General features: G+C 50.4%; 1 pseudogene; it reads right to left on the reverse strand.

The window, feature by feature from the left end:
- LOC102893134 overlaps positions 1–4,416 on the reverse strand; it is a 10,957-nt pseudogene extending 6,541 nt beyond the window's left edge.
- Between the last annotated feature and the right edge of the window lie 4,394 nt (positions 4,417–8,810).

An 8,810-nucleotide genomic window follows, 5' to 3' on the forward strand; every position in this document is an offset into this window, starting at 1 on the left:
CCTGCTGACAAAAAGATGTTCGATATCTAGATACAGCTATCCCAAATGGGTGATCTCACGTCTTCCCCACCCCCCAAAAAAAATAAAAGTCCCATTCCTTCCATGGATGTTTTGTTTCATGTCTTAGAACTGTGTTTTGCACCCATCAGCCACTGAACCTAATGTTTGCGAGGATGTGTCAAGAAAGAGTCCCAACTCGATCCGAGAGTCTCCCAGCGGACTTTCGCTGAAGACAGAGTTGTCACTTAGTGAGCGAGGATGCTCAGGATGGCTGGCCCGAGTTTGCAAATCAGCACAATGTGTTGCCTTGCTCGAGGCGTCCTCATTTGGTTAAGCATCACGTTTCTCCATGGTCGGCAGACTGGACCGTGCCGGCCGGAGAGGGCCAACCCGGCCGGCACATAAACGCACTGGAGGTGTTGGAGAGCAGGCGGAGGGGGACGTGTATGCAGAGGCCTCAGGAACATGAAACCAGTTAAGAACTCAAAGGTCATTTTGTTCAGGGCAAGATTCTTGTGCGTGGTGCTGACAGTTTGCCCTCTGGGTGTTTCCAGTGCTTAAAGGATCAAGCTCGGCCACGTGAAATATGGAATGTCTCATACGGGAGCCCCATGCCCCCCTCGGCCCAACCTTTTGGCCCTATAATTAACACGGCTTCAGCTTCCTGTTGGATCCCACCCGGCCAAGAGCTCCGGCGTGGGCGTGGCCTCACGCAAGTCCCGGGTGGCACCTCTAGAGGATGTTTAAAGAAGGCTTAAGAGATAAAACAGAATGGAATACTCGACAGTCGACAGTCGGGAGTGGGTTTCAGGCTACTTGAAGGGAGAAAGGAGCGTCTTCATTTTCCGCGTCTGAGACCGGTTCCCAGCGATGACGGGGCTTCGTTGCCTCCGGGCGGAAATCCACCGGGGTGACAGGAGACCGGGCTGCCGTCCCGAGAGGGATAAACTGATCTTCCACCTAAAAAAAAGTCTTATTCTCCCGGAGGTTGGTAGGGAAGAGCAGGCTTCTCTGTTGAGCTTTGCACGTAAAAGAAGCCGTGAACCTCTCAAAACCTAAATCAAGCTCCCGTGGGAATTCTAGGCACCAGGAATGATGCAATGTTTGGGGGCAAAGGGGCCTTTTGGTGACTCTCAAGCACCATGCACCCAAGCACCATGCGCTTTGCTGAAAAATAATACTGGCTAATGCACAAGGCGGCCACCAGGTCTGGAAATGTAGCAATCGTTTTCCCGTAAGGAAATCAATATCGATGAACCGTTGGCGGCGTCTGTGTTCCTAGACTTGGTGTCTCTGGACAATGAGCGCTTGCCATGTGTTTTGCAGGTGATTCCTCACTTAATCTCCCCAACAGCCCTAGCGCGTAGGTATTATTATTCACCATCCCCGTTTTCCGTAGGAGGACACGGAGGCTTCGTTAGAGAAGCTGTGTGTTCAGAGTCCTGAACACACAGCTTGTCGGACTCCGCTTTCTTCTCTGAGTGGCCACCCCTCGACCTGAAGCAGGAGCTGAAAGGAGGGTTCTTTGATCTGCAAACGGGGCTGCCAAGGCCAGGGTCAGCCCTGTTACAGGCGGCCATTTGTCCCTTCGCCCTTCTAAGCTGTTGACATCATGGTAAAGAGCACAGATTCTGGAGCTGGATGGGCTGGATGCAAATTCTGGCTCTGTCACTTAATAGCAAATGGCGTCAGTCGATCCATCTGTCACAAGGGGATATTCACGCATTTAGTCATTCTGGAGATTTAAGTGATGTCCGGGGAACGATGTTAGTCACCACTCCGGCCCATGATGTCGAAGAGTTATTATTATCCCTTTAATTACTGAGGTCTTCCCAGAGTTTAGTTATCAGTGGATTACCTGGCAAGGGTTCGTTAATGGTGGGTCATAGGAGAGGTGCCCGGATGGTGGGGAGAGTCGGGGGGCTGTCTCCCCCATGCAGAACCCGTAGGGGGGCCCTCCAGGGGTCCTGGAAAGCACTGCTCTAGCACATTCGGGGGCAAAGGTGGAGGTGGGGTGGGGGGAGATGCTAAGTCAGCCCAAACCCAATGCTTTGGGAAATGAGTCCAAATAATTTGTTCTGGATAAACATCCCCAACTGGGACGGAAGGTGGGACCACAGAGGATGGGTGGATGCCTGAGGGGGCAGCAGAACGGGGCGGTTCCCGGGAGGCCTGGCTCAGCGCCCTTCTGGTTTCTGGGTGTGTTTAAGACCCCAAGAGTGACTGTACTGAACGCCTTCAGTGCGGGGCGGCCTCGCCTCTCGGGGAGGCCAACCGGTATTCTTCGTCGCGGTTGTGAAAGGCAACTAGTTACTGCCTGTGACATCCGAGGCAAAGCTGGGTGTTAGGGTGTTTTCTCATGCCTAATCCTTGAAGCCAAAGCACCCCGAGACCAGGCAATTCCGTGCCGCGCGAATAGGTGCCACCACGTCGGCCTGTCGTCAGTGACCCCATCGAGGGAAGCCCTCAAACGGACCCAAAGCCAAAGGAGACCCAAACGACCTCCCTTCCAGGAGGCGGCTACCAGGCTTTAAAAAGACAGTGATCGGACAGTGAACGAACCTGCTTTATTCACAAAGGCACGAAACACGAATACGGAGGCGGCTGCTCGCCAAGGACTTGGACAACAAAGCCCGATTTCTAACTGTCCGTCTGAAATTCCAGCAAAAGCCCTAGAATTCTAAAGTGAGTACAATTCAGGTTTTATTAAAAATTTTTTTTAAGAAAATAAAGAACATCCATTGATCTTTCTTTGGTTCGACAAAATCAGCATTATTAAAAGACAGGTAACAACATCTGAGCTTATATGGAATCCGAGAAATTAAGTTCTGTAGTATCTAGACTATTACATCAGAAATATCAACTGAGAACAGGAGAAAAGCCTCACATGCAGGTGCTCCTGGCAAAGGCAGAGCTATGTCAGCAGGCGAGGTCTGTACCGTGCGCGCATAGAAGAACCCTACACACAATACAACTGACTTACTTGGGAGAAGTATTTTTCCTTTGGGGAGCGGAAGAGGTAGCAAACAGGGCCAGGAATTTGAAGGCATATGCAAAATGGCTTCTCCATTTCAAAATGGTCATAAAAATATTTAGCTCATGACACTAGGGGACCCTCGAGGGAAAAAACACCTTAACCGGAGGAGGCTATTTGCATCATTCTTTAGTAATCGTACAGTTTTCCAGTACTGGAGTGGACTTAACGAATAATTGTATTTTAATAGTGGCTAATCTACTTTTCTTCCCACCTCTGGGCCTTGACCTGTCCCAGCAGTTTCTAGGGAGCCACCCCCCTATTCTTGGGATACCTTCTGTAAGGGAATCGTCGAGAATTTTGTCTCCATACTACCAGCATCGTAACCCTCTCGTGGCTAAAATGATCTCCCCTTTCTGCAGCCTGATCCGGGGCCTTTGGCGCAGGGGCTGGTGAAGATTTCGACTCATGTATCTGAAGGACAGCAGACACCGCTGTAATCGTCCATTACTTTACCCCAAACGCTTCTCGCTGTCTTACCTGCTTTTCGTTTCAACCGTTCTGTTGTTCAGAGGCGACAGCCTTCTCTCCTTGGCCACTCCAGTCCACTTCCTTCGGGGACCCCCTGACCACGTTCAAAGTTCTATCGATTTCCCACATCGTAAGGAAAAACAGCGGCTTCATCCAGTTGATACCGAAGTCACTTTTTAACCTTTTCTCGAATCCATGATTCCACAGAAGTTGTGTTTCTGAGAATTATTTTCATCCGGATTAAAAAAACAAACAAACAAAAAAAAAACAAAAAAACATCCCAAAGGCTACAGTTGTTCCTAAAATGAATCCCAAGGCAAGCGAGGTGGCAGCAAATGCAGTTAACCCGGATGGAGCGACTGGCCGGGGCTCTCTCCCAGCTGCCCTCATACCAGCCTTGACCGTGTTCCACCCGCAGAGAGGCCAGTGGGTCATAAGGCAGGGATGAAGGTGACGTGAGCATGACCCAGTGGTGCTATAGACAGAGTGGGAATGGAGCTTGGTTCTGGTAACCGAGTTGTGGATCTGAGGACAGCGATGGTCCATCTTCATCACCCATCTGTTAGACGTCAGGCAACGAAGTGACCACGGCGCCTTGTGTGCTTGGCAGACTTTATGGTACTGGAGGAACATGCTATCCTGAGAATTTTCTGCTTTCCGCCCCAGAGAGACAAAGCCAGGACCAACAAACGTGGCACTGAAGTAATTAGATGAAATTTATCGATTCATCCACACGATGAAATTCCCACTTCCTCCAGTTATATGTAAGAGCCGATGGCACAACACAGAGTCAACCGTGGCGGTCACAGAACCTACGGCTAGGACACCGAGGGCTATAATGGGACCTAGGGACGCAGTCTCTTTAATTCTTGGACATTTTCCAACTTGATAACTGAGCAGAATGTGCCCATTTGGGTGAGGAAAAAGACTTTCTTGTCTTGAAAGAATTCTAGATGCCTTTTTTGATGCAGACATCCAGGTGTGCCATGCCTTTGAGCCGTGCGACGTTAATGCACGTGGCCCAGTCGGCCCGCTGGAGGCTGGGGGCGGGCACCCGTGCGGGCCCGCTCTCTCTCGGCCGTCACTCTCGCTGTCACTCTCCTGCTCGTCCCCCCTCCCCCCCAATACAATTCAGGTTTTAATTTGCACTTTTCTCTGTCAGTGTTATCAAGAGGCGAGAAGTAAAGTCATCAGTATGAGAAGTGCGTATTTGCCAAGGGCTCGAATTTGATTTTTTTCCTGCCTCTTGGAATCACTAGGTTTATGACAGCAAGTGATGAAAAATATCCAGACCGCTAGAGATTCTCAGGCTTTGTCCTCACTTTCTCGTGTTACGTGATACCGGTCCAGGGGCTCGCTCTCCTTGTGCTAGAGTTTCCTCATTTCGAGACCATGGAATATCATGGTAATTACAGCGTGCAGGTCCTTGGATGAAGGATGTATCCATCGGAAGTGTTGTCAGCTCCATTGTGGCCTCTTTTGTTACCCCCAAGGGTTGTTAGCTGGGCTAAGACTGAGGTCAAGTAGCTGAATAACTCTAAAACATGTTAGAATGCAACGTGCTATTTGACTTAACGTGCAAAATACTGGTAGCGTGGCTATTAGCCTCGCACGTATCGGGGAAGCCTCAGAAAAAGGAACAAGATAATAAGACTTAGAACTATTGAGACATTGACCTCCAATAATAGGATCGGATCCAAGTCATAATGAGGGTGGTCACAAAAGTGGGTGTTTATCTCTGAAAGCGTGTGCTCTCACATGTTTCTCCACGGATGTGCAAGCATTTGCGTGTCTGTGTGTGTATCTTGAGATTCTCAATTCGAATATGTATTAGTTTGGGTTGATTCGTTATCTTGAGATGCCTGTGCGTTTTATCTCCTCTATCAGAGCAGACACCGGAAGCTTAGTATTTGGGCGGAGAAGAGGGTATTTTTCGGGGTCACCTTCTCTGTACGTAGGGCGAAATTCACTGGAGAAAGGTCAGCGAGGTCCGCTCCTGCTTCTCCTGTGTTCGGATTGGGGACCAACTTGACAAGGACTCAGAGGGCCTGTTCTTCCTCTGGGAAGAGGGTTTCTGCGCTGTAGACCGGCTTCTGCTCTGTGTGTGGTCGGTGTCCTTGGAGCTTCATTTAAGGGTCAGTCAACTAACTCTCTGAACTCTTATCTAAACCGGTTTGCTAAAGCGTTCAGGCACAGGCTGCGATCAGCCATCATTTAGGACTCGGGTCTTTGCTTCTCCCCAAATCTGGAAATCGTAGAACCCTAGAGCAGACGAGGAGGCACGTTTTTTCTTTTTGGCACTTTTGGAAGATGTGTTTCCATGTGATCAAGGCAAACTTGTCTGGTTTTGCGTTACGGCTGTGCGTGCACGATAATTCAATTACCTCCTACAGAGGAAAACATTTTCAATAAAAGTATCGCGTGCCCACTCCGTCCCAGACACAGGCCGTCAGTGGTGACCCAGTGGCATGAAAGATGTTTAACACTTCAAACCTGAAAGAGAAATGATTCAGACACATTAAGACAAACAGGCCTGACTGCTTCTCCTACCTCTGCTCTCCTATCGACTTCCGGTTAGAGCTGATTAATAGCTGTGGCAAATTCTGTATGAGTGGCTCGTCATAAAGAGAATTAGTGGCTGCACAAACTCAGATGTTCTTAAAATTAGACACCGAGGCCAAGTTCTGGTTAATTCCCCAAGTTCCCGGAGCTTGAGCAGAGCTCATGGGGACAGAATCATCGAATCGCAAGTTTTAGATTGTAGAAAATGTATCTTCTCATCTGTAAAATGAGGATTTCTTTGGTGGTTAGATGAAATGACATAGGTAGAACTATTAGCCAAGTGCATGGCATAGAGTAGATAGTCGACAGATGGTGACTATTAATAGTATTATTAGAAGGGCCCAACTATCAATATGTTTAATGCCTTAGGGACTTTCTCCAGCAATGCTCAGAAGTCTGGGGACCAGAGTTGGAAATTAGGTTGAGATCATGGATGTCGCGGCATGCCAGCCAGCTGACTGTTTTGAGACTGATTCCCTCAGTAACTACTGCAAGCCAGAGGGACAGACCATGAGAATTTAGAAGAAATAAAATTGCTTTCTACTTCTTAGCTTAGAACGTGCACAGCTAAGGTGTTTGGTGGGCCTCTGGGGCCAGGGTACCTTCCCCGGCCCCCACCCTCCTCCCTGCCCCGCTCCTCGGGCCTCCTTGACGTTATTCTGCCGGATTCCCATCGCATGATCTTTTTATTTCCTTTTCTGAAAGATGAGAGAGTGACTTCCGTGAGAGGCAGGAAGCCTGGCCCCTCGTCTGTGTGGCACTCTGATCGTCCGTGCAGGATGCAATGTTGAACCATCACCGTCAGGCACGGAAGGGCAGCCTTCAGCAGCCATGGCCTGGTGGCAGTTTATGGTCCCGGGGCCACACGTTCCAGGGTGACATTCAGAGTTGCATCTCTAAAATGGCGAAGAACAGGGGCAGCAACAACGACGTGAGTCACCGCTGATGGAAATCGGCGGGTAGCTTTGCATCGACCTGGCGAAGCTGGTCACGTAATGGATGAACGCACTCAAGTCCAGCATCACGTGGTCTTCTGAGCGAAGCTTAGGAAGCCCACCTGATGCTTAGAGAAGAAGAAGGGACGGGTGAATGCACGAGACTTGGACTCAGAAGACCTGGGTTCGTGTCTACAAGTGTCCACTAATTAACCCAGTGACCTCTGGACCTCAGCCTCACTGGGTGTGTGAAACGGCCACAGTAAGTTCTACCTTGTGGCATTCTTGGGGAGCTACATGAGGTCATCTGTGAGACGGCGGTTGTAACACGCACCTCACAGAGTTCCCACGTGCTGGCATAGCTGTTTGTTTCCAGCGCTGGTCTCCCCCACGGGACGATGCCTTCCCTGCGGGCAGAAACCACAGGTCCTCGGAGGCCGCCCATCAGCAACGGATGATTGTTCAATAGATACCCAACCAGCACTGCCTCAGTGTTTCGGTACCGTGTTCTGGACGTGCATTATCTTGCCGACTCTTCGCAACAATGTTATAAAGGAAATTCTGTTATTATTTTTACAGGTGAGGGTGCAGAGGCTTAGAGAGGCTGAATGACACGCCGAGGTTCACGCAGCTAGTCAGCGGTGGAGTGACCTCTTAGCCACGGTTCTGAGCTGTCTCGGGAGAGGAACGCGGGCAGGAAAATGCTCGGATGGAGGAGCCGATTCTCAGGGTCGTGTCAGGCGCCGTGAACCCAAGATCGGAAGGTCTCCGGTCAGGGGCGTCCCTCTAATAGTCTTCAAGTTGTGCACAGGTATCAGGCCACCCGCCTGCCACCCACCTCGTGTGTTAGGCAAAACACACCCACACGCTGTTCCCACAAGCGAGCACCCACGGGGGCAGACACGGCGGAGGGCGGGCCCGTTAGGGAATGAGCAGTGGTGGGCTGGGTGGGCTGGGTGGGCCCTATGACCCGACCCAGACTGCCTGCCGGTGTTTCCTGCTCTCAGGCTGCTCTCGTGATTAATGGGGCAGTGGAAAATTCCTCTCTGGGTTTATTTTTTGCCCTGAACTGAAAACTCGATTTAGGAGCAGTCAGTGCCCCCAGGCTGATGTTTTCCCATTTGTCAGGACTGGAGGGCTCCGCCCTCACCTGGACGGGTGTCTCACAGCGCAGATGGGCCAGGCGGGGATGGGCCAGGCGGGGATGGGCCAGCCAGCATCTCTCCAGGCCCAGGCTTATTTGCTCTGCGGGGGAAGAGGCCCTGGGAATGAGCCGTTGTTATTTTCCAGGCCCCTAAGCTTCTGTCATCTTGCTCCAAGGAATATGAAGTCTCCAGCCTCGTGTCAACCTTCCTTTGAGCTCACCCTGGGTCCCCGCTCTACTTCTTTGTGGGGAGACAGAGAAACCGGCCACCCCCTTCCTCTGAGTGGACCCTCCCTCAGTTTACCCTTGAAGCAATTCCAAGTCCTTTAATTGTTGCATTACTTCTATTGAAAACAACAACAGCAACGACAAATCGCAGACCTAAAAGTATTTATTGGTCTCCTAGGAGGGGCTTCATCTGTCAATCAGTTCTGTCTTGCATCTCATTTTTCTCGATCCTTCCTCTCATGTCTCCCCATCGGGTGAATACTGCTGAGAACTAGTGAACCATTGATTCTTCTCCGTAAGATCTGCTTCCCTGCCTACCATGTTAAGAATTATTTTCCTTTCCTAAAATTCCGCAGAAACCTTAATTTGGGGGCCTCGAATTTGCGTCTTTGGTGAAGGAGATGGGAGAAATTAGGAACGAAGTGAGTCTATCGGA

Source organism: Pteropus alecto, unplaced genomic scaffold (assembly GCF_000325575.1).
Source record: "Pteropus alecto unplaced genomic scaffold, ASM32557v1 scaffold11, whole genome shotgun sequence".
NCBI classification, from domain to species: domain Eukaryota; kingdom Metazoa; phylum Chordata; class Mammalia; order Chiroptera; family Pteropodidae; genus Pteropus; species Pteropus alecto.